General features: G+C 46.9%; 1 protein-coding gene across 2 annotated transcripts in view; it reads left to right on the top strand.

The window, feature by feature from the left end:
- Nucleotides 1–25923, top strand: part of LOC136826862 (uncharacterized) — a 568370-nt gene that overhangs the window by 108895 nt on the left and 433552 nt on the right. The gene's annotated exons all lie outside the window — the stretch shown is intronic.

Here is a 25923-nt window from a genome sequence, read left to right on the forward strand (position 1 = left end):
ATATTAGTCTATTTATCGAAGGTGGAGAAACTCCGTCCGCCTCTGTGTACACTTCTTGTCTCACTGCAGAATCCTTCCTGTCCGCTGTCAAGGATGCGATTAGTTACTTTCGGAGAAAGGGTTCCTGGTTCATAAGCGCTCACTACACAAACACAGTTGCGGGCACACTTCACGATTCTCGTGTGGTGCGAGCTTTATGCCCTTGAACACAATTTAATTTGACGTGACATTATATTTAGCATTTAACAGTTTTTTTTTCATTACCGCACAGTATTTGGAGTATGTCCACTTCATCTTCCTTTCTAAGGAATGGTTCAGAGTCTTCTATTCTGGAGGTAGTTTACTTGGCGCGTCTGTGTTTTCTTCCCTTTAACTTTTTCGGTTTAATTCGCCCCACTGTGTTTAGTGGCGAATTCTCCTATCTAGGTGCGTTCAATTAGCTGAACCTGGTATTCTCTGTTTTTTTACGACCAGACTTGGAAATGGTTATTCTCTTTGTCCACATTTAACAACGAAGTCTGTTATCTAGGTCATTCATTTAGTTAAGATTTGTGTATTCACGTAGTGCAATGATTGGTTAACCAGATGAGAAATTTTTCTTCCAGGCTTTAGAATCTTAAGCAACAAGTGATAGTATAATCACATGAACTTAAGTTTAGTAGGTCTTAAGTATCCAAGTCTTTGATAGTTTCCCTACGAGAGTCCAAAGTTGCTTATAGGCTAGCCTAGGTTGTTTTGTCGGGCGCTGGGATACTTCTTGACTGAAGAAAATTTGCTGCAACCTGCAGGATGGAGGGTCATCAGGTTTGGCACACTGCCTCATTCCCTCCTTAATGGGTAAATGAGAGATTGAATAGTCACTTGGGAGATGGATCATTCTCCTTTTTATATGAAAGTTATTCTCTTAGTCCGTGTGTAGCCATGAACCCTTCTATCGTAAGGGTGCGTTCATTTAGCTAAGGGGGTACTCTCTTAGATGGGAGGTTCTTAGAGGGAATACTTGGAAGTCGGTGTCAGTTTTGATGACTTTCTACCTCAAAGACATTCAGTTTTCTTCGAAGAAGAAGGTTTCTAATGCTTGGTCCTCTGGAACGTGTGACCAACTCGATCTTGTAATTAGAGTAGTAATGTTAAGGGTGGGGTAACTCTAGGTAATGAATGTAGTCTGAGGAACTTTGCAATTTTGGATTCTCTGTTAGTCAGGGTTCATAGTGAGAGAATAAGTTTGACATTAGTACTGTGAAGATAGGAGGATCCAGTGGACAGGTTTGGTTTCTTCAACTCAGGGAGGCAGAATCGGCGGGAATGGACGGGAGAACTGGAGAACTCCTAAGATCCTGCATACTCAAGCCATCAGGTCACCTCCATACATGAGAGTGCTACAATAGCCACATGGGAGGTTCTTTACCCCCTCCATACAAGAGTGCTTTGATTAGCCACATGGGAGGTTCATCGTTCTCCACTAATCATGGGAGGCTAATTCTTAGCCACATGGTAGGTTGGTATTTTTTGCTACTCTCTATCTATGAGGTGGTTTGAATACCACATGAGAGGTAGATCGACTCAAACCCTCCATAAATGAGAGTGCTTTGATTAGCCACATGGGAGGTTCAAATATTTCTCCACTAATCATGGGGAGGCTGTGATTAGCCACATGGTAGGTTGGTTTTTTATTTTTGCTACTCTCTATCCATGAGGAGGTTTGAATACCACATGAGAGTAGCTCGGACTCAGACAGTACCTAGACATGAGACTGATGTCGGGGAATACTCTCTCTACAAACATTCTCACCTGCCAAGTGGGTTATTATGAGGTGCAAAAGAAACAATGTTGAGTATGACAAGGTGAAACTGCTAGATTTATTGATGATCCAGGCGTTTATATAGCGGCAGACAAGCTTAAGTATAAGAGGAAGAAATGGGAGCAGAGGTGACCTGAGGTCGATAACAATTAGCAGTAAAATACAGCGAACCTTGTACAATTTACAATGTGAAAATAGACAGAATTAAAGTTGAATACAATTTGATGCCTGATGGGATAGATTCATGAAATTAGTACAAATTGAGGACAGATAAATAGTTACATACATAGTTTAAATGATTGGAGTTATGACCTGGCCCGTCAGGTGTGAACTTGTAGATACAAAGAAAATGGGCTGGTCACCAAAGAAAACTTGTTGCAGCAGGAACTTTTTTGGAAACATGATCAGCAGAGACTTTACAAATGACTTTACAAATTATAAAAGACATAGGTAATGTCTGATTGTAAGTGTATCTGCTGGGGCGATGAAGGTGCCCTGGCTTCAGAGGACAACGGAGGGACGTCCTGTGTGAGGATGGCTGATTGTTGTGGGTGGCCTTTTCTGGAATGGCTGATAGTGTAATAGATAGGGCCCGGTAAGGCGCAAGCTGCACCGGTGCGGAGGGGGAGGGTGTGCTGAAATGCTGTGGTTTTCATTGTAAAGGAAAATTTGGCGGGTTGACTCGGTTGATTGACACCAATCGTTCCTCCCGTGAAGTGCAAGGGGAAGGTCTTGCTGTTCCACTCCAGCATTTCCAAGGGGCCTCCTGTAAGGCCTTTTCAGATGGCGGAAAGGAAGGACATCCCTGATGAAGTGGGTAGTGTGGGCCAGCCTGGGCGGCGTGAAGGTGGTCGACCTGTCGGCAATCCTCTTGCACATTTGGTAGGGGACGATTTCGTGAATAGCTCTGGACCGATGGGTTGTGGGTCATCCTCTGCTACTAGCTTGCCTTACCACAAGGGGCTCGCCATTGGTTTTCTGGCTGCGGGGTGGCTGCTTCAGCCCTGGGGCATCCTCAACCCAGGAGGTGTTCTCCCACGGCAGCTGGTACTGTGTGGCGGTACAGTGGGCCAAAGGCATGTATCAAGGACCTGTGAAAATGCTCAACCAAGCTGTTGGCTGTGACAGGCTGTAGGCTGTGGTGGTGAATGAGCTGTCCCAGCAGCTGGTTGTGATGTGGTCAGGACGCAAGCGGCTGATCCAGCTGGAGAGTGAGGGCCTTGGCGCATGAGGAGGATCAGCAATGGCTGGTTTTTGATTGAGCAGTCTACCACCGGTCAGGAGATATCTGGACCCGCCTGATGGGGAAGGGACCCGTAACGCCGATGTGAACATGGCGGAAACGCCGCCCTGGCTGCGGAACTCGCCAACCCCGAAAATCGATAAAGCCCCACCTTGTTGGTTTGATGAATGGGATGCCTCACCCAGGTCCTCGAACGTCCTTCTGCACTCCGTGCCAGACGAACTTCTATGATATAGCTTGTCCTTGACTGCCGGAGGGGTGACAGGCTGGATGATGTTGGAGGTACCTGGTAAGCGTAGGAAGCTGGCACTGATTTGTGATTGAAAGCATGTGCTGACATCGCAAGAGATTTGAAAGGTCCCCTGAGGCCGAGAATGGGATGGGTCAGTTTTAAGTGATGGCGTGAAGGGCGGGGTCTCTGGGTCGGGAACTGCTCCTGGCGAGTTTCAGAGGGATCCCCAGCTGACCACGTTCAGCTCAAATTCTCTACCCATTAGTTATCCGCCATGGGTTCTTCCTGCCGGGAACTTGACAGAGCAGGTGAACTCTGGTTATGGCCGAGAGATGCCGAGCGGGCCTCTGCATGGTTGAGCTTGCTGAAGAAGGCGATGGGCTGGGGAATGCCATTGATGACCTGCTTCAGGACAGCACCACAGGCGACATTGCTGTGCATCCGTTTGGTGTCAGCTGGAGGGGGTTGCTGGGATCCTGGTGGGCCAAGGTGTTTGCCTTGGGAAATGCCTTAAAGGGGGAGAAGGCCTGCTGCTGGCTGGGTTCCCAAGAAGGATTTTGGTCGGCCTTTCAGGGTCTCCGTCAGAGGGCTGTGGTGTGAGCGATCCCAGGGATGAACCTCCTGTAGTAGTTCACCATCCCAAGAAACTCTTGGACGGCCTTGATGGAGGTGGGGACGGGAACCTGGTGGCTGTCTGTCTGTCTTTGGATGTCAGGGAGGACACCATCTTTGATACCTTTGGCCCAGCAAGTTGAGGTCCAAGGTGCATTTGTTGAAACGTACGGAAGTTTGTTCTGTTTTTTTGGTGCTGCAGGACTTGGATGTGTTCCTGTGTGCTCCTTCTTTTTGGAAAATTTGGATATCATCTATGGTGGAGGGTGGTTTAGAACTTTAGGTCCCCAGGATGCTGTGAGCTGTGATTGTCGACCCCACGTTCCTCAGGCCAAATGTCCAGAACCAAACACATACAGTCAGACCGAAAAGGCGTGATGATTGCAGTCTTTTGTATGTCCTCTGGGTGACTGGTACCTGAAAATAGGATTTCAAGAGATTTAAACTTAGTAAATATTTTGGCCCCACGGAAGGAGACTGTGAGGTCCTCATCTTCTTTTCTGATAATGGTTCAGGTTTCTATTCCGTTGCGTAGGCTTGAGCCGCCTTTGTTTTCTTTCTTCAGGAGCTTCCAGTTTCTGCACCATGTGGAGGGGGAGGCCACACAGGCTGGAGGCCTTCTTGCAGATTCCCATCCATTCCATTTCAGTGAACACATCCTGGCCTTCCCAAGGCGTGGGGAAGCCTCCGAACTTCACATTCAGGGGGCCCATTGTTTTTATGTGATATATGCCATGTTTGGCTGGGGCCCCGGACTTTGGCAGAGCTTGGGCCTGAACACATCAGGGAACTCCGTCAGCAGCTGCCCTCTACTGGTGGGGTAACCAGAGCAGATGGTGGGCTCCTTGGGTCCCGGCTGTTAACGGGAGGACTGGCAGGAGTCTGTAACAGGCACTTCCATTCGACGTCGACTGCCAACCTGAAGTGTGCCAGGAAATCCGCACTAGGAGCTTTCCTAGTATTCCCGATGTCGAAGAAGTCCCAGGAGTATCTCTGGCCAAGGATGGAGATCGACAGGGCCTTTTCCATAGGAGAGGATGGGGGACCTGTTGGCGGCCGTCAGGGAGGCAGCCGGGTCCGGTTCTCACTAACGGTCCTCTCTAGATGCGGGAAGATTGATCTAAGGGCCCCGTGGCAAAAACACCAGCATCATCCTGCCTTAATGGTGTCACGGAATAAGCCTACTGATTCTGGGCCCCTGGTTCTTCTGCTTGCATAATGGCGGCTTGTCCTGCTGGCTCTTAGTCCCCGATTTTTGAACAGGCGAATGAACAGGGCGGCAGACAGTTCCGGGCATCCTAGCCGAACCGCCTGTGGTTAAAACCCGGGAATTCTCTGCTGGGAGGCACTTGGCGCCTCCTGGTGATGGCATTGACCCTTCTGCTCTGTGCCCAGTTTTGCTGGATGGTGCTGACTGGGAGTGTGGGCGCTGGTACCCTTTGTTGCCTTCACTCAGTCCGTTATAATGTGCTGTGTAATCAGGGCTTAATCTTAGTGAATGTTCAGGGAAATTTGGACCTTTGGAGGATCTGACGGAGGTGGAGGTTCATAGTGCGAGAGGCTAATTTTGATTGACTTTACTGCTGTCGGTGTCTGGGAGGGTGAGGAGGTCTTGGATCATGCCCCATTCTTCATGACGCTCTGATCCTGCCGCTGGTTGATGGTGAATCGAGGGCGAGGGGCCTGCAGCAACCGGGACAGGGAGCATGTCTCAAGGGGCTTCATTCTTCAGGAGGTGGTAGGTAAGGGGGCATGCGCCAGATGGGAGGTTCTAGCTTCCTGCAGATCTCCTCCATTCAGGGCGTTGAGTACTATATCTGCTTGATTACCTCTTTGTTAAGATCCGGTTGAACTGGCTCTCCCTCCTGTAGAGCCATGCCAATGGATTCCCCTGAACGGTAGGCAGGCCACATGGACAGGTTCCATTGTCCCGCCCATTGGGGAGTGTGGCGCGGGCAGTTGTGGAGATTGATAGCCTTCTGGAGGGCCATGGGTGATATGGGAGGGAGGTGTGACCTCCTGGTGCGAGGCTGTGGTTAACTGAACGAGGGAAGGGATGTCCGTTTCCATTTTTTTGCTACTCTTAAATGGAGTAGGTTTGAATCAAAACGCATGAGAGGAGCTCGAGAGTCCCTCCATAAATGATTTTGCCGCTTTGATTATCCACTCCCAAGCTGGTTCAGCGCCGTTCTCCACTAATCATGAGTAAGCTCTGTGATTAGCCAAGACTGAGTAGGTTGGGTTTTAATGGCTTGAGGAACCATGAGGGGGTTGACCACTTTAAGAGGTGCAAAAGAAACAAGCAGGTAAAAGTGAACTGCTGATTTATTCATGGGAGGCGGTTTCTCCACTAATCAGCAGACTGTGATTAGCCACATGGTAGGTTTGGTTTTTATTTTGCTGAGGTCTATAACAATTTTGAAACCAAATGAGCGTGTACTTGACTACAGTTTACAATGAGAAAATAGACAGAATTAAATTTGAATACATGGGATGTTCATCGTTCTCCAATAAATTGAGGACAGATAAATAATTACTTACATAGTTTAAATGATTGGATTTATGCTGACCTGGCTCTATCCATGTGTGGTTTGTAGATACAGTACAAAGAAAATGGGTCAGACAGTACCTAGAAAGAAAACTTGCTCAGCAGGGACTTTACAAACATGATCAGCAGAGACTTTACAAATGACTTTACAGGATAACCAGGTGAGGATACATTCATTTTAGGCGAATAATGAGTTACCTGCTTTCCCTGTTGGAAGGTCGGGCTGAATTAGATTGATCCCACCTCCTTAAAATTTTGCTAATCGGACTAATTCAGGTGTTCAGGGAGTGTATTGCAGTATGAAGTTTTCATAATAAAATTAATATTGTAATACTTACCTGAACACCTGAATGATTCCCACCCTCCTCTCCACTTCAATTTGATTAATGAGCAGTGCAATTGTGGATCTCGGCCTCACTCGGCCGGGACTTGCAGCAGTGTTGCCAACGGTACTTCAGGTAACTCATTTGACAAGATTTTCCTGTAAGCGTTGGTAACGCTAACAGTTAATTACCCACTTAGTGGGTAAAAGCTATGGGAATGTAGTTTGGGCTGGTTGGGTGACCAGGGCTAATTCAGGTGTTCAGGTAAGTATTACAATATTAGTTTTATTATGAAAACTTTATGTCTCTATGTTTTAGAACGTATTTGCCACACTTGTGCATTTACAGTTTGTAGACGGTACAGGTAAAATTAGATGAGTTTAAACTATCTACTGTACAGGTAAAGACGCACAGAGAAATAATAAGTTGTAAAAATGTGTGAGTGCTAAATATGAACAAGAGAGAGAGAGAGAGAGAGAAGGGTTGTCCTTACTTAAGAGAGTGAAATTATTTATCAGTTATTGCAGAGACAGAGAGAGAGAGAGAGAGATTGTTCTTGAAATATCAAGTTAAATTATTTATGAATTATTACGGAGACAGAGAGAATAACATGGGAGGGAGAGAAGTTATTCTTATGTTAGATATCAAAGAAGGTATTGATCTTTTTAAATGAAATTAAAGTTACTGTAATTTCTTTAAAAGGTTTTTACCCTGAAATAAATGTTTAAAAATATAGGAGAGTGTGAAGATTAGTGTACTATTTCTCTTTCTCTCCCTTCCACCAATCTATGTTTAGAAGTGTTCTCAACCTCTTTTTAAAGACTTTATTCTTTCTCTTTCTCTTTGTTCTGAAATGCTCTATGTGTCTACGTTTTAAAATGGCGCATTTACAGTTTGTAGATGGTGCAGGTAAAATTAGGTCAATTTAAAATGATCTACTGTACAGTTAAAGACATACAGAGAAACAGTAATAGTGTATGTAGGTTGCAAAACACTCAGACAGAGAGAGAGAGATAACAGTATTGTTAAATTTTTATGAAATTTACGGACACAGAGAGAGATAGAGAGAATTAGTAGAAAACCTTTGACTCGCTAATCAGCAACACTCCCTTCTTGTCATGGTAAATCAACATGTCTGACAGCTTTGCCTTTGAGCTTAGAACAAAAGATGAGGGAAAGATATTTGTTTGTTTAATATACATATCACATACTGATTTTGCAATTACAGTTTATATTATTATTATTATTATTATTTGAATTATTAAATTAGTACTTATTAGTGAAAATTTATGTATGAAAACAAACATGTAATATGTACCATAAAAATCTCTCTTCTCAGTAAAATAAATTATTACTTTTATTATGTAATGTTATTTAATTTTAAATATAAAAGCTTGATAAACTATTTAATTTTGTACATGCAACTTACCCGTCAGATATATACTTAGCTATAGTCTCCGGCGTTCCCGACAGAAATTCAAAACTTCGCGGCACACGCACAGGTAGGTCAGGTGATCAACCATACCCGCCGCTGGGTGGCGGGAATAGGAACCATTCCCGTTTTCTAATCAGATTTTCTCTGTCGCTGGTTCCGGCAACATCTGTTGTTGGTTCCTCCTGCTTTGATTTTCATTTTCTCGCTTGCTGAGGATTATTTTGGCCTGATTTTGGTGACGTATTGGATCTTTGGTTTGGCATACGCTTTTGTGGACTGTTTTTTGATTTTGCTTTTTGGATTGTTCTTAAGATGTCTGATGTTAATGTTTCACCTGTGTTCCGTGTGTGTGCTAGGCAAGAGTGTAAGGTGAGGTTGCCGAAAGCTTCAGTAGATCCTCATTCTGTATGTTGAGGTGTAGGGAGAATGATTGTTCTTTTGACAACACGTGCAAGTTGAATGTGAGAATTGTCTGAACAAGAATGGAAGGTTTTGACTTCTTATTTGAAGAAGCTTGAAAAGGATAGAGTTAGGAAGGCTTCTTCCAGAAGCTCTAGTAGGTCTCTTTCCAAGGAGCACGATTTAGAGATTAACACTCTTAGATTCTCCTAATCCAGTTTGGTTTCAGCCCCTTCTCCCTTCATCGAACCTGTGGATTCGTCCTCTGAAATGGCTGCTATGAAGGCTTCGAACTCCGCAAGATGAAATTGCAATGCGCGCGATGGAGAAAAGGAAGGTGAGAAGTGACAGTGATTTGTGCAGTGTCCCCAGTGTAGTGGAGGGGGCGTCTGATCGGCTCCGCATTGCTCCTAGGCCTAGACCTCTTCCAAACTCCCAGGACCAGTGGAGGAGGAATGTCGAAAGCCGCAAGGGGGATGAAGAGCATCCCCAACGATCAGGCGTCCTTCGGCAGATCCTGTTGACGCGTCCCAGGCTGCCTTGGATCGCCATAGAAAAGGCATCCTGAAGAAGTGTTTCTCTTCTTCTGCTTCTTCTCCCTAAACGTGGTTGGAGTTCGGCTGAGGAGTCGCGCCCTTTGAAGAGATCTTGGAAGGCTCCTAGAGTAGAGCTTTGGACTCTAGCCCTGAGCACTTCCTGAAGGCTTCTCCTGTTGTCAGGAAGAAGAGCTCAAGATCCCCCTCCTCCTCTTCAACAGGTTCAGGAAGGTCCACGAAGAAGATTTTGATCGGCCTCCAGGCAGTTATCGGCACTTGCTGGCTCTTTGCTAAGGACACTCCTCTCGTCGGGAAGGATGACTCTTCTTCCTGTCAAGAGTTCCAGCAAGCTCTCTTCTTCTAACTCGTCCTTCTCCTGCCAAGCTTCCTTCTAGCAGCAGGTTTCCTTCCTTCCAGGCTCTCCTCTCCTGGTAGGCGCTCTCCTCTCCGAGCAGGCGCCAGTCCTCTCAGCAGGCGCTCCTCTTCCAGGCGCTCCTCTCCTGATCGGCGCTCTTCTCTGGTAGGCGCTCCTCCTGGTCCAGGCGCCTCTCCTCGGCGCTCTGTACTCTCTCCTTTGGACAGGCGCCGCGCCATCGTCGTCTTTCTCAAGCTTTCTCCTCAGTCAGACACCGCTCTCCTTCCCTCGTAAAGTTCCTCTCCAGCCTCCCTTTTCGTCTGTTAGGGCCCCTCTCCTGGAAGGGCTCATCTTGGACAGGACCCCTTCTCCTGTCAGGCGCCAGTCAGCTTATCAGGCGCCATTCTCTCCGGATCATCGCTCTTTGTTGGACAAAGTGCTTCTCCTTCCAGGCTCTCTTCTTCCTGATAAAGGCCCTCTTCTTCTTTTAAGCCTTCCTCTCCTCCTTCTGGCCTGGAGGAAGTTATCAGAGAGGAGGAATCTCCTAAGGACATCACAGTTTCTGGATTACAAGAGGTTGACAGCTTTTGATTCAGGAGTTTGGAGATTCTCTTTGCATGCTGCTCCTCCTTCTCCGGGATCTTTGCTCTCGGACAGCACCAAGGCTTCAGCTAATCCCTCTTCGTTGTCAAGATGCGCCCTACGATCTCCATGAAGAAGGCCTTTAAAGGTTTCGGAGAATGGATGCAATCTAAGAAGGATGCAAGCAAGACTGTTTTCTCTTTCCCTCCCTCTGAAACTTTTGGGAAAGCAGGAATGTGGTATGAGACCAAGGAGCCTATGGGGTTAGCTCTCCCCTTCTGCTGGCTCAGATTTTTCTAATCTGGTGGACTCTTCCAGAAGACTTTCCCTTAATTCAGCCAAGGCTTCTTGGGGACTGTGTGAAATGGACCATTTCCTCAAGGGCCTTTTTAGAGTTGTGGAGGTGTTCAACTTCATGGATTGGTCTCTTGGGGCTTTGGCCAAGAGGACTCTTCAAGAGGATTCAGTCAGTATGGATGACCTCAGCAGTGTTTTGTCTTGTTTGGACAAAGCTGTGAGGGACGGTTCGATGGAAGTCGCTGCCTTATTCGAGCTGGTATGCTTAAGAAGAGGTCAGTATTCAGCTCTTTCCTCCTCAAAGTCTGTGTCTCTCTTCAGAGGTCTTCTCTTCTTGTTTGCTCCTCTTTCTCCCCATCTTTTCCTCAAAATTTGGTGAAGGAGATTCTCTCGTTCTTTATCTGAGAAGGCGACAAGGATCTTTTGGCCCAGTCATCGAAGAGGATGAGACCTGCTGTCCCTTTGCTAAGAAGGAGAAGGCCCCCTTTCAGGAGCCCTTTCGAGGTGGTCCTCAGGTCCTCCTTCAGGAGCAAAGACCTGAGAGAAGATCTTCCTCTCAGGACTCCCTCCAGGAAGTCCAAGTGAAAATCAAGTCCTCCAGACTCCAGTGGGTGCCAGACTGTTACAAGTTCGCCGAGGTCTGGGCACAGAAGGGGCGGACGACTGGTCCCTCTCCATTTTAAGAAGAGGCTACCTCATTCCCTTCAGGGAAACCTCCTTTAACATCAACTCCCAGGGAGTTATCCGCCAGCTACAAGGATCCTGTCAAGAACAAGGCTCTTTTTCTAGCAGTAGAACAAATGCTAGAAAAGGAAGCAATAGAACCGGTTCAAGACCTTCATTCCCGGGGTTTTACAATCGTCTTTTTCTTGTTCCAAAATCCTCGGGGGTTGGAGACCGGTTCTGGATGTGAGCGCCCTGAACTCTTCGTCGTCAAGAAGAAGTTCAAGATGGAAACTACCTCTTCAGTTCTGTCGCTCTTCGTCAGGGAGATTGGATGGTCTCCCTGGACCTTCAGGATGCTTACTTCCACATTCCCATCCATCCTCCTCAGGAAAATTCCTGAGGTTCATGATTCGGGAAAACCTTTCAATTCAGGTCCTTTGCTTTGGTCTTTCCACAGCTCCCACAAGTGTTCACGGCCATTCTCAGGAATGTGGCTCACTGGTTGCACTTGGAGGGGTGAGGATTTCGATGTATCTCGACGATTGGCTGATCCGGTCAATCAAAGGAACCGTTGTCTGGAGGACCTTTCTCGGACTTTAAACCTGACACAGTCCCTTGGACTTCTTGTAAACCTCAGAAATCCCAGATTGATTCCTCAGCAGGAGCATTGTCTACCTGGGGATTCTGATGGATTCTCGGGGTTTTCTAGCCTTTCCATCCCAGGAAAGAATAGAACGCTGCATTCAAAAGGTGACAGACTTTCTAAGGAGAAAACAGTTGTTCGGCGAGGGAATGGATGAGTCTGCTGGGACCATTTCCTCGCTGGAACAGTTCGTTTCTCTGGGAAAACTTCATCTGAGACCTCTTCAGTTCTTCCTGAAAGAATCTTGGGACCAGAAGTCCCAAGACTTGTCGGATTTGTTCCAAATTTCATCAAGATAAAGAGGATCTCAACTGGTGGTTAGACCCTCGAAATTAAACAAAGGACTGTCTCTTCAGTTACCGCTGAGCCCTCGCCTAGTGTTGTTCTCAGACGCCTCGGAGTCGGGATGGGGAGCAACACTAGGGTCGGAAGAAGTGTCAGGCACCTGGGAAGGAGACCAGGTGAACTGGCACATCAACAAGAAAGAGCTGACAGCCATTCATTAGGCTCTCATCAAGATTCGAACTCCTGGTCAAGGGACAAGTAGTCCAAGTCAACTCAGACAACACCACAGCCCTGGCTTATATAAGAAAACAGGGAGGAACACACTCCTTCTCCTTTACAAACAGCAAAAACATTGCTGTTGTGGGCTCAGGAGGAGAGGAAGATCGTTCTCCTCACCAGATTTGTTCAGGGAGAGAAAGGAATGTGAGGGCGGATCTGCTCAGCAGGAAAGATCAAGTTCTTCCCACAGAGTGGACTCTTCATCAGGAGGTTTGCGAAAAGCTGTGGAACCTGTGGGGAAGGCCTCATATCGACCTCTTTGCAACCCACTGGAACAAGAGGTTGGAAAACTACTGCTCTCCGATCTCGGACCCCAGAGCAGTTGCAATAGACAGTCTTCTCCTAGAATGGACAGGGTTAGACGGGTATGCTTTTCCCCATTCAAGATCCTGGGAGAAGTAATAAGGAAGTTCAGTTCGTCAAGGGCACCAAGCTCACCCTGATAGCTCCCTTTTGGCCATCCAAGACTGGTTCACAGAGGTACTGGAATGGATGATAGATTTTCCCAGGTCGCTCCCACTCAGGAGCGATCTTCTCAAACAGCCCCACTTCAACAGATTTCACAAGAATCTTCCCGCTCTAAAGTCTAACTGCCTTCAGACTGTCGAAGGTCTGGTCAGAGCGAAGGGTTTTTCGCACAAAGCTGCTAAGGCTATTGCAAGAGCCAGAAGATCTTCAACCTTCGCCTCTACCAGTCGAAGTGGGAAGTCTTTAGAAGATGGTGCAGGACCTAAGAAGATATCCTCTTCCAGTACCTCTGTAACAAACATTGCTGATTTCCTTCTCTTCCTGAGGGAACAATGCAACCTCGCTGTTTCCACAATTAAAGGGGTATAGGAGTATGTTATCATCAGTCTTTCAGACACAGAGATCTGAATATCTCGGAAAACAAAGACCTTCATGATCTTATAAGGTCTTTTGAAACTTCTAAAAATAAGTCCCTAGACCTCCCAGCTGGAATCTGGACATGGTCTTAAATTCTTAATGTCTAACAAGTTTGAACCTCCTCATCTGCTTCCTTCAGGGATTTCACCAGAAAATCACTGTTTCTTTTTTGCTCTTGCTTCTGCCAAAAGAATAAGTGAAATACAAGCTTTGGAAGGTTCTGTTGGTTTTAAGAAGGACTCTGCAATCTGCTCCTTTAAACTCTCTTCTTAGCAAAGAATGAGAACCCTTCAAAACCATGGCCAAGAACCTTGAATTCAAAGGTCTTTCTTCGATCTTTCAGGACAGGAGCTGGAGAGGACTCTGTGCCCTGTCAGAAGTCTTAAATTTACTTGGAAAAAAGAAACAGCTCAGAGGATCAACACCGAAAGTCTTTGGTGCTCTGTCAAGGATCCTTCAAGAGCAATTTCAAAGAATGCCCAGGCTTTCTTTTTATTAAGGATATTATCAAAAGAGGCTCATCTTTCATGTGAAGACAACATTTTCAGCTCCTAAGAGTTAATGCTCATGAGGTGAGAGCCATTGCTACTTCTCTAGCTTTCCACAAGTCTTGGTCCCTCCAGTCTATTATGGACTCTACATACTGGAGATGTAACTCAGTGTTTGCTTCTCATTATTTGAGAGATGTTAGAGTGACATATGATAAGTGCTTCTCTCTAGGAGCATACGTATCCATGGATTCGGTGCTGGGACAGGGAGCTGAATCTAATCCTATTTAGTTAATTAATTGTTATTTTTAATTGTTTGTTGTGTTTTTATGGTTGGTTGAAAAAGAGTGTTGGAGGTCTCTCTCTCTTTTCATCTCGTATCACTAACAAGGTTAGGCTTGGTCAGGTGGTCGGGATTGGTTGTCATGTTCTTTGTATTTTTTTATGGACACCTAGCTCTGTCATGTAAGAGGGATAGCCCCCATTGATATGATTCAGGTGTAGGCTCTGTCATGTAAGTGGGTTAATCCCCATTGACACGATCCACTAACAGGCTCTGCCATGTTAGTGGGTCATCCCCATTGATATGATCCAGAAGGGCTGTCAGTCTTAGGTCACATCCTCGCTGAAGCTCTTGAGGCATGCAGACTCATAGACAGTATCCATGAAGTCTTCTGCCCAATCAGGTAAGAACCATGGTTTTTTGTTTATTCCTACAACATATGTTGTTTCCCGTTTTTTTAGTTATTTTCTGTCTCTTGCCCTCCTCCAAGGGTGCCATTCAGCTAAGTATATATCTGACGGGTAAGTTGCATGTACAAAATGATATTTTATGATAAAATAAAGTTTTGTACATACTTACCCGGCAGATATATACGATTAATGGCCCGCCCAGCCTCCCCTCAGGAGACAGGTGGAAGAGAAAATCTGATTGAAAACGGGAATGGTTCCTATTCCCGCCACCCAGCGGCGGGTATGGTTGATCACCTGACCTACCTGTCGTGTGCCGCAAATTTGAATTTCTGTCGGGAACGTCGGAGACTATAGCTATATATCTGTATATATCATAAAAATATCATATTACATAAAAAATTAAACACAAACACTTTTACAGGGTTCTCACTATTCACAAATGTTCACGTGTCTGAATTCATGCAACTCGAATCGCGCAAGTTCGGGGTATTACTGTATTACACAACCACTGGAATGCGTATTTCATAGCCTTCGAGCAGAGATCTTTCAGGATGAGTCTTGTCTTTTTTTTATTATTACCTTGATTCATATTCATCAACAAGCCGGGTGGTTGCAATTTGCCAGCAATAGCTTGGTCTTAAAAGTAATTCTTGAATGTTACACCACTCCTTTAGGCCAAAACTTTTACATTTATGTTTTGCTTACTGGGCTTAGGCTACATGCAAGTCACCAGTAAATAATTGCCTTAAAAGTAATTCTTGAATGGTACGCCATTCCATTAGGCCAAAAACTTTTGCATTCGTGATTTGTTTACCAGGCATAGGCTGCGCCCAGCCACTGGTAAGTAATTCTTGGATGTTACATCATTCTGTTAGGCCAAACTTTTGCTTTTAGGATTTGTTTACCGGCCATTGGCTATTCACAAGCCGCCGGTAAATAATTACCGTAAAGTAATTCTTGAATGTTACGCCATTCTTTTAGGCCGAACACATGCAAATTACTTTTTGTTTATCGGGCCTCAGCATCTCGCAAGCTTCCGGTAAATTATTTTAAAGCAATTCTTGAATGTTATGCCATTCCATTAGGCCAAAACGTTTGTAATTTTTGTTTACTTGGCCTGGGCTACTCATCACACTTTCCTTTGCAGAGAACTGAAAAGTTATGGAGCTGGAATGCAGTAAGGGGAGAATGGTGCGTAATGTTTGGCTGTGGTGAGCCTTAGGAGGAAACGTTCTCAACAGCCGAGTATCAGCTACCAGTTCTTGCTTTGGCAGTACTTTGGAATGTTACAAAGAAGGTTCAAATGACCCCGGCGTACAGAGGTGTTTTTCCTGGTATCACACAATCATGAACGTTCTATATCTTTTGCTCTCAGCCTCCAGCACTGGCCACTTGCATCCACTAGTGGTGGGCGTAATCAGTTATAGGTACTGGATTCGACCACTAATTAGAGAATAAAATACACATTGTTCTGCAATATTAGAGTCGGATTTCCTTTGAAACTTTAATGCTAAAACTACTTTTTGATATAAATTTATCTTTTATTCTAGAAGATACTCGTACATTTGTTATCTTAAAATGTATACATGTCTGAACATATTAAATGCTAATGCTATTCATAAATTTTATGCATGTTTTTGTGCCCAGAGACCAGAAATTGCTCTAAAGATATAAGAACGTAGTTAGTGATCGATTACTAATCGATTATTTATCATGAAAGTAATTGGTAACTGCAATGATCAAAATCAGTGAAACGGCCACCACTAGCCTCCACCTGCTACCTGCTTTCTCCTGCCACTGTACGCACAGGAGTGACTGCCACCTACCTCCTCTGGGGAGAAGACATACTGGAGGTCCAAGGGAGGTCGGGGGGTTTACATATGGGTAGTCGCCCCCTCAGTCGTGTCTGTTGCCAGTCCCAGGTATCAACAGACAGCTACTGGAAAGGTGTCTTACTGGATGTGTAACAGAGGAGGTAGCTATCTGGCCTCTCGGATCTCCTAGACCTAAAGTCACTGTCTTGTTCCTCTGCACTGGGAAGAAGGTATACTGGCAGTCCAAGAGTCCAAGGGGGTTGCCCCTTCAATCGAACCTGTAGTCTATTCCCAGGTGTTGGCAGACAGCCACTGAAAAGGTGTCTTGATGGAGGTGCAGTGTTAGACAGCCGCTGGAAAGGTATCTTGATGGAGGTGTAGTGTTTGTCAGACACTGGAAAGGCATCTTGACTGAGATGTCCAAAGAGAGAGGTGTCCTTACTCCTGGAAACAACTGTCCTCTTCTTCCCTAAAGCCCATGAGCTCCTCAAGTTGATACTTAATCAGGGCTAAAGCAGTCTTTCTGAGCCGATGAAGAAGGAAGAGGCGCTGAGTGTCCTACCTTTGGTGCCGAGCACCCAGATGTTGGCTCCAAACCCTCCATAGTTGGCTCTGAACACCCAGAAATTGGCATCGAGAGGTCGGGTGCAGAAGTCTGAAGCAGCGAAGTGGGCGCCAAGCGAACTGAAGAGAGCGCTTACCGGAAGGAGACGGGCACTTACTCGAAGCATCTTGTAGATTGGAGACCAAAATTAGGTGCTCACAGATCTTCATTACCTCTTCCTCAGAAGACAACCATTGTCGCAGAGTCCTTTGCTTTGGTTTTCAGCCTCCACTCTTGGAACTTCTGAGCTTTTTTCCATCTGCCAAGAGAGTTTTCAGATGGTCCGCAAGTTTCTTTAGCTCAGAAACTTAGTGGATGCATCTCTGGGGACTTCGTTGTCCACCATCGTTAGTCAAGATTACACATCATATGAGAGTCATACTTTTTCATCCAGTTCCAGTGCAGACAAGCACTGTAACATGTTTTTGTTTCATCACGCAATTACGTTTGCCATTCTCTGCTTCCTGACAAGAGGTAGGGAGGCTAGCTTCATCTCTCAGCCTTCCTACCTTTTAGCTGTAGTTCCTCTGTCACTCCTTTGGTCCGACTTCATGCCTAGATTCAACTTCCAGTCTCCTGGCACCAACCAACTAGCACCAGGCGCTGATTCCCGAACTCCCTCCCCCTCTTCTAGAGCACTTGGCACCATTGGTGCTAGGCTTCCACGGCTGAGCGCCTAACGCCCTCTCATGAGCTAATTTTTTTTTTCTTAGAGGATTGTGTTTGACCTACAGAGTTGGTCACAGCCTGGTTTTGGACTAGGCTTCTTTTTTTTTTGTGATGGATTATGGACTTTGCAGCCCTTTTTTTAAGTTTCCCAGATATGTTCTGTTTCACTTACAGCTCCGCATGTGCTCCAGGCTGTACAAGGTACTGTCAGTCCACACGGGCTGCAGAGTCGAGAGTGAGTCTGTACTTTGTCTGCAGTTCTCGCCATGATCCTCCAACAACAAAAGAACTTCGGTAGGCAAACCAATCAAGTATTCTGGCCACATGAATTTTTCAGGGCTGAAAAGGTCTGGCGGTCATATTGAGCTGTCAGAAGAGTGTCCTTCCTACCGAGTGGGCCTTCGATCCCCTGGTCTCTCGGAACCTGTGGACCCTTTGGGGCAAGACGACTTTGGGCCTGTCTGTCACCGCAAGGATCCTTTGCCTCCTCCCTTGGATTCTCCGGTCCCAAACCCTCTAGTATGGATAACAGTTGCCATATACAGACCAATCTGTTTTGGTTCTCCTCACCCTACACATTCTTATGGTTCAGGGAAGTCCTAAATAAGTTTCAGACTCATTGTAACTTCGGTTCTGTTCTACGCAGATTGACTCTCGAATCTGCGACGGTTGTTGGTGGACCTTCAAGGTTCCTTCCCCAACTGTTTCTCCTCTGTCAACCTCCGTCAAGAGATACCGCCAAAGGTGGTCCACTCTTGCCTGGACAGGCTTCAGGCAATCCAGAGGCTTGATAGTCGAAAAGGTTTTGAGATGTTGTCACAAAGACTGTGGCATGCAAACATCAATCTTTTAGCTACATCTACCACACTAAGGGATCAATTTTCTGTAACTATTACCCCAGACACTTCGTCTCCCCTTTTGAGAGATCTGTGACCCAGTGGCAGTTTACCTCTTTTCTGAGGAGGTCTAGGTTCTCTAGTACTCCTCCATTTAGGAGTATAGAGCTATGCTTAACTCAGGTTTAAGCACAGGGACCTAGATTTATTCCTAATCTCCGTCCCTCCTCATGTCCTTTACCCATTCAAGCAAGGAAGAAATTGACTCGAATTGTTTGTTACTCTTGGTTATTTTAGCCAAATTCAAGGTCCCATCCAAGATGCGTGTCCATTCTTTCTCCTTTTAGATTGTTACAGACTCCCTTGACTTCCAGGAGCACCTGACATCTCATGATCTAACTCACCTGGCGCCCAGCTCCTCTGGCACTAGCTCACGCTCAGAGTGTCCACCCACTCCCAAACTCCAAGCTTGCCTGGCGCCCAGCTCCTCTGGCGCTAGCTCATGCTCCGAGTGTCCGTCCACTCCCAAACTCCAAGCTTGCTTGGCGCCCAGCTCCTCTGGCGCCAGACACAGCCTGGCACGAAATCACGCTCCAAGTGTCTGCCAGCTCCCAAGTTGGCTGGCACCAAATCATGCTCCGAGTGTCCACAAGCTCCCAAGCTCCTAGCTCACCTGGCATCCAGCTCCTCTGGTGCCAGCTCATGCTCCGAGTTTCCACCAGCTCCCAAACTCCTAGCTCGCCTGGCGCCAGCCACAACATGGCACCAACTCATGCTCCAAGTGTCCACCAGCTCCTAACCCCCTAGCTTGCCTGGCACCCAGCTCGTCTGGCTCCAACTCTTGCTACAATTGCCCAGTAGCACTCCCCAGCTCAGAAGTAGTATAGAGAGCTCTCTGTCCAGTTGGAGTTTTTCAGAAATCCCCCAAGCTTAACCAGAAATCAGAGGACCATCCATACCCTAGGGAGTTATGGCAAGAACCCATCTCTGCCTCTAAACGTGTTGTCCTCCATGTTGTATGGACTTCATTTTTTGAGACACTCAGTTTGTTTGGAGCGCATTTTGCCTACTTTGAAGCGAAGCTAAGGATGTCAGAACAGCCTGTACCTCAGACGCTATATGTTTTTTACGTCCATTCTACTATCAACCTACTGGAAGTGTAAGCGATCTTTGCTTCTCACTATTTTTATGAAAGCTTAAACAGTGTCGAAATTTCCCAATACCTAGAGACCATTTTTAGTGACTGGCATGGCATCGTGGAAAGAAGCACGGGATGTTCAGTAAGATGCTGAGTTTGGAGAGCCAGGGGGTACAACGTACCTGGAGCACCCACCATTCTGAGTGGGTGGGTTGTAGTTTTATTTCAGTGTAGGTGTCAATGTTATCTAGCTGCAAAGTTCCCTTGAAGTAGGAGGTGACCTTTGGCTATACCACGACCCCAATACGAGGCAAGATGAGCACCAACCAGAGGCAGTATCCACCTGCAGTAGCTCTCTTAACTGATAGGAAATGACAAACATTGTTTTCAATGCTAGCAACATTTCTGTTTCACATTCATTACATGACTTAATGTTTTGGAGTAGAATACGTTCATGGTCCCCCCACCTATCAATGTGGAATCAGCTATGTAATTATTGGATGAATCACTTATATAAAAATGACATTTTTACCATAACGATTACCTAACAATTATGATAGCTGATCAGTTCCTAACGGCAGCGCTTTTAAATTGCGCGCGATTGTACTACAATTGCCGGTAACTGGTGTCGCCATCTACCGCCATCCCGCTCGGTAGTCCCAAGGATCACGTACTGGTAAGTCAATTTCTGTTCCTGCCGTTCACGGGTAAACACCCGCGATCGAGTGCTCTTCAGTCGCGCATCATATTTTCATCGTTTTTCGCTGGATTTCGGTGAAGTACAATGCTGCAATTGTGTGTAGATTGTAGAGGGGGATCGGCTTGCTCTAGGGAGTCGCCTTGCATCGAATGTAGTTGCTGGTCAGACCAGCAATGGAGAACTTTTCTTTCTCATCAAGAAAAACTTGCTAAGGATAGAGTTAGGAAGGCGACTCATCGGGCTAAAGCTACGTCAGACACCGAGAAAGTTAGCCTAGAAGGGAGTAGCCTAGGTGCGGGGCTGTCGGCAACAGCAGACTTTGGGGCTTCCGCTTCTGTCTCAGCTTCTGCTCATTCTATTTCTGCTTCCCCTGCTCCTAGTTCTCCTTCTATTGAACCTATTATGCCAGCTTCCCGCCCTGTTTCACCTAGTACCGTTGCCAGTCTCGATTCGAGGTTCGAGAAGAAGTTTGAATTTCTTTGTAGTACTATGCTTGAGTTGGGTAATTCTGTGAACACTCTAATGGCGAAGTGTAATGTGTCTAGTGCTAGTGTTGTGCCTTCTGAGGGTTCGGTTGCTTGTCCCAGCAGGTCTCCTAGACGAAGGTCACTGTCCCGCTCCCCTGCATCAGGGAGAAGACATACCGGAAGTCGCAGGGAGCCTCTTGGGGTTTGCCCACAAGCAATCATTCCCTCCTTCGAGTCGGACCACCACGGAAAAGGTGTGTCGTTCCGTGTTCCGGAATCTTCCGAGTCGGGAGATTCTCCTCTCTCTTGACGGCGCAAATGGCGCTCGTCGGCTTCCAGACCATTGAAAAGGTCGTGGAAGTCGGACTATTTGTCCCCTCCTCCATTGAAAAGGTCGAGGGATGCAGTGTGTGTGCCTCTGGCGCCAGGTGCGCATGACATTTCGTCCAGTTTGTCAGACGATTCAACCTTACATCGACCACCATCTAAGAAACGGATTTACATTCTTTCGTCTCTTCCACCTCCCTCAGCTCTCAAGACGTCGACTGCACCCTGTGTCCATCCAGCTTCACAGGCACCTTCTGCTCAGTGGGAGGGTGCTGCTGCCTCCCCTCCAGCGGATCTCGGAGTGTCGCCCCTCGCGCCACTTGCGCCCAGGGTGCCTATTGTTCCTCCTTCAGGAATTCCGCCATGTCCTCGGTCTTCCACCTCGAACGACGCCTTGGGTCCTCTTAGGAGGCAATTAGATAATATTGTTTCCTTATTTAAGGGAGTGCAAACAGCGACCCCAGCACCTTCCATGCTTGTTCAACCAGCAACCCCATCACCTCAGACCCAGGACCAAGCCGCTTCTGTGCCTGCTGTACCTGGTTTGTCTCCGGTTTCATCGGAAGAGGAAGTCCCAGAAGAGGAATCTACTTCTTATTCGGCATATACTAAACTGCTAAGGTGTTTGTGGACCACTTATCCCGACTGCTTCGTCGCTCCTTCACCTAAGCCTCTGCAGTCCATTTTTCATATGGGAAGGCCGAGGCCTGATCCGATCGTTCCCAAACTGTCCTTATCGAAGGCGATCACGGCTCCCTTCATAAGCCTTGATGTGTGGCTGGCCGCCAAGAGGGATTCGGGAAAAGCAAATTTCGCATTTCCTCCTTCCAAGTTGCAGAGTAAGAGATACCAATTCTACGTTACTGGGGAAGCTCCGTCCCTGGGAGTTTCTGCCTCCTCCCAGGGGGACTTCTCCAGTTTAGTGGACGCCAATAGAAGATCGGCTTTCTCATCGGCTAAAGTGTTCTTCTCCTCCTCGGAAATGGACCATCTCGTCAAGAACCTCTTCAAGGTGTTAGAGATCCTAAGTCTTTTAGACTGGACTGTGGGTGTCTTAGCATCCAAGATTGAGAACTGCCCTGATATCCCAGAGGACGTGACATCGAACTCGTGAGTTTCTTGTCTTGTGGAGACAAGTCTGTGAGGGACGCAGCAGACGAGTTAGCCTCCCCTTTACACCTTAGGAGTCCTCAAGAAGAGGGAACTCTGGTACTCGTTAGTTACCAGAGGGGTCACCACCACTCAGAAATCTGCCTTGCTCTTCGCTCCCTTGGTTAAAGATCATCTCTTTCCAGAAGAGTTGATCAGGAATATTGCCTCTTCCCTCAAGAAGAAGTCGACCAATGACCTACTCGCCCGGTCCTTCAAGAAGCCACAGCCGACAACTACAGCCCCGACTAAGTCGGCATCTCCTATTCAACCCTTTCGAGGGGGCCAATCTCGTTCTTACCACAGACCCAGGATCAACCTGCGCCCTCCTTACAAGTCCAAATCCAAATCTTCTTCCAAACCCAACACCAAGTGAGTCCTCTTTCCTTCGCCCAACAGTAGGAGCCAGGCTGCAGCTTTTTTGGAGGGAATGGGCTCGTCGCAATGTGGAAGCTTGGGTTGTCCAAGTTCTTCGCTTTGGTTATGCAATTCCCTTCAGAGATCCTCCACTTTTGACTTGCAAGCCTCTTCCATTGTCCGCTTACTCTCCAGGATCAGACAAATTTCTTGCCCTGAGTCTGGAAGTAGAAGCTCTTCTCCTCAAATCAGCGATCGAGGAAGTTCTAGATCCATCGTCGCCAGGGTTCTACAATCGCCTCTTCGTAGTTACCAAGACCTCAGGCGGTTGGAGACGGGTTTTGGATGTCAGCGCCCTCAACCAGTTCGTGTCCAAGACGAAGTTCGCTATGGAGACCCCTCAATCCGTTCTGTCGTCTCTTCAGAAGGGGGACTGGATGGTCTCTCTGGACATGGAGGATGCGTACTTACACATCCCCATCCATCAAGATTCGAGGAAGTTCCTTCGCTTCATGTTCCAAGGAAGAGTCTTCCAATTCAAAGCGATGTGCTTCGGACTCTCAACAGCCCCTCAAGTCTTTACATGAGTCCTCGCCCCACTGGGCAAATGGCTACATCTGTTGGGTGTAAATGTGTCCCTTTATCTGGACGACTGGCTTCTCCGTTCCTCCTCGGAAAGTCAGTGCTTAGAGGACCTAAGGAGGACACTCATTTTGACAAGCAATCTGGGACTCATTATCAACCTGCCAAAGTCGCAACTAATTCCCAGTCAGAGTATTCTTTATTTGGGGATGACTCTGAACTCTCTAGCTTTTCGGGCTTTTCTCTCCCCGAAAAGAGTCCAGAGTTGTCTCCAAACCGTCCGACACTTCAAGAGCCGAAGGGAATGCTTGGCCCAAGAGTGGATGAGTCTTCTAGGGACCTTGTCATCGGTGGAGAAGTTCGTGAGACTGGGTCGCCTCCACATGAGACCTTTTCAGTTCTTCCTGGAACAAGTTTGGTCCAGGAACTCTCCTCTTTCCCAGACTTGTATCATCACGAAAGCTATCAAGCAAGATCTTCATTGGTGGCTGTCGGAGGAGAAACTCCTAGAAGGCCTGAATCTTTCTCCTCCCATCCCCACTCTACAGTTCTTCTCCGACGCTTCGGACGTCGGTTGGGGAGCCCTGCTGGAAGGTTCCAAGGTATCGGGACTGTGGTCGGAATCCCAGAAGGCTCTTCACATCAATCACAAAGAGCTTCTGGCTATTCACCTAGGTCTCCTGGCTTTTTCGGACAGAATCAAGGGCCAGACGGTGGCCATTCATGCGGACAACACCACGGCACTGGCTTACATCCACAAGCAAGGCGGCACCCATTCATTCTCCCTGTACCAACTTACGAGGGAACTCCTCCTTTGGGCGGACTCGCTACCAGTTTGCATTGTTCCAAGATTTGTCCAAGGGAAATGCAATGTCTTAGCGGACGAGCTCAGCAGGAGAAATCAGGTCCTTCCTTCAGAGTGGACCTTGGACCAGCGGGTATGCAACGCTCTGTGGAAGTTATGGGGAACTCCAATGGTCGATCTTTTTGCCACCTCAAGGAACCATCGTCTCCCCCTGTTTTGTTCGCCGGTTCCGGATCCACAGGCTTGCTCAGTGGATGCGATGCTGCTCGATTGGTCGGACCTAGACCTTTACGCCTTTCCCCCCTTCGGGATGATAAGGCAAGTCATCAACAAGCTGATGAACCACCAGCACGTCTCCATGACTCTGATTGCCCCTGTTCTGGCCAAGGAAGGAGTGGTTTCGGACTTAGTCAGCCTCCTTCAGGACTACCCAAGGTCTCTTCCTTTAAAGAAGCATCTTCTCAGACAGCCCCACTTTCGCAAGTTTCATCAGGGGTTGTCTCGCTGGACCTGACAGGCTTCAGACTGTCAGGAAATTCGCTAGGAAGAAGGGTTTTCAAGACGAGCTGCGGAAGCAATTGCAAAGTGCAGAAGGAAATCTTCTAACAGGCTGTACCAGTCCAAGTGGACAGTCTTCAGAAGATGGTGTAAGAAGAATAAGATCTCTTCTTCTTCGACCTCTGTTGCACAGATAGCGGACTTCCTCCTGTTCCTCAGGGATGAACGTCAGCTAGCTGTCTCCACTGTTAGAGGATACAGAGCCATGCTGTCCTCAGTTTTTAAACATCGTGGTCTTGATCTCACTAATAACAAGGATTTGACCGATCTGGTTAGGTCATTCGAAACCTCCAAGACTTCCTCTCCTCCCCTCGCTTGGAATCTGGACGTCGTCTAAAATGGCTCTCATCTCCCTCGTTCGAGCCTCTCCGTTCTGCTTCTTTGAAGAACCTTTCGAAGAAGACTCTCTTCCTGTTCGCCTTAGCATCTGCAAAGAGAGTCAGCGAGCTACATGCAGTAGAGAAGGTAGGCTTTGCTCAAGATGATGCCCTTTACTCCCTCATTCCAGAGTTTTTGGCTAAGAACGAGAACCCTTCGGTCCCCTGGCCTAAATTCTTCAGGCTCAAGAGCCTCGCTGCCCTAGTAGGCCCAGAAGAAGACGAGAGAGAACTGTGTCCCGTCAGAGCTCTTGGATACTACTTGCATAGGACGGAGAAAATTAGGGTCCTTCTCCCAGACTTCGGTGCTCCGTTGAACCCTCTTAAACCTCTCTCAAAGAATGCAATCTCATTCTTCCTCAGGGACCTCATTATGGAAGCACACGCGCAAAAATACGTGAAGAGGACATCCGTCTGCTCAAAATTAAAGCGCATGAAGTCAGGGCAGTGGCAACTTCCACAGCATTTAAACACAATCTGTCACTTAATGCTATTATCCAAAATACTTTCTGGAGGTCCAGATCAGTATTTGCTGTACATTACTTGAAGGATTTGGAGACGGTCTTCGGTGATTCCTTCTCCCTCGGACCCTTGTCCGTGGCTGACATGGTAGTAGGTGAAACATTGTAGGAATTGGCCTATTTTATTCCTCTTCATATTGTTTCTTTTATCTTGTATTTTGTTTGTCGGTTATGGGAAGCTGGGGGTAGTGCCACCCCGGTGCCCTCCAATCATTTATTGTATTTAGGTGGAAGGGTTTTTGGTTTATTTAGGTTTAGGTGTCGCATTGTATGTCTGGTCTTTAGCCCAGGGCAAGGGCAAACTTGTTTATTTCTCTGCAAGTCTCCGGAGCAATCCATGACTTCAGGGATTCCATCCCAGTAGAAGCTCTCTGTGGACGACCTTCCACGCTTTCTACTAGTAAGAGGGAGCACCGACCAGAGGCAGTACCTTCCTGCAGTAGCTCCTTACAAGGTAAGGATCACAAGCAGTATTTTATACTGTTATATGGACTGAATTATTTGCCCATTTGGATTGGTTCTATCTAATCCACGCCCTCCTCCTTCAATAGCGAGTCAGCTATCATAATTGTTAGTAATCGTTATGATAAAAATGAGATTTTTATAATAAAATAAAGTTTTACCATACTTACCTAACAATTATGTATCATAGCCCACCCTTCCTCCCCTCAGGTGGATAGTGTGGCAGGCACAGAAATTGACTTACCAGTACGTGAT

Source organism: Macrobrachium rosenbergii, chromosome 41, assembly GCF_040412425.1.
Source record: "Macrobrachium rosenbergii isolate ZJJX-2024 chromosome 41, ASM4041242v1, whole genome shotgun sequence".
In the NCBI taxonomy this organism is placed as follows: Eukaryota; Metazoa; Arthropoda; class Malacostraca; order Decapoda; family Palaemonidae; genus Macrobrachium; species Macrobrachium rosenbergii.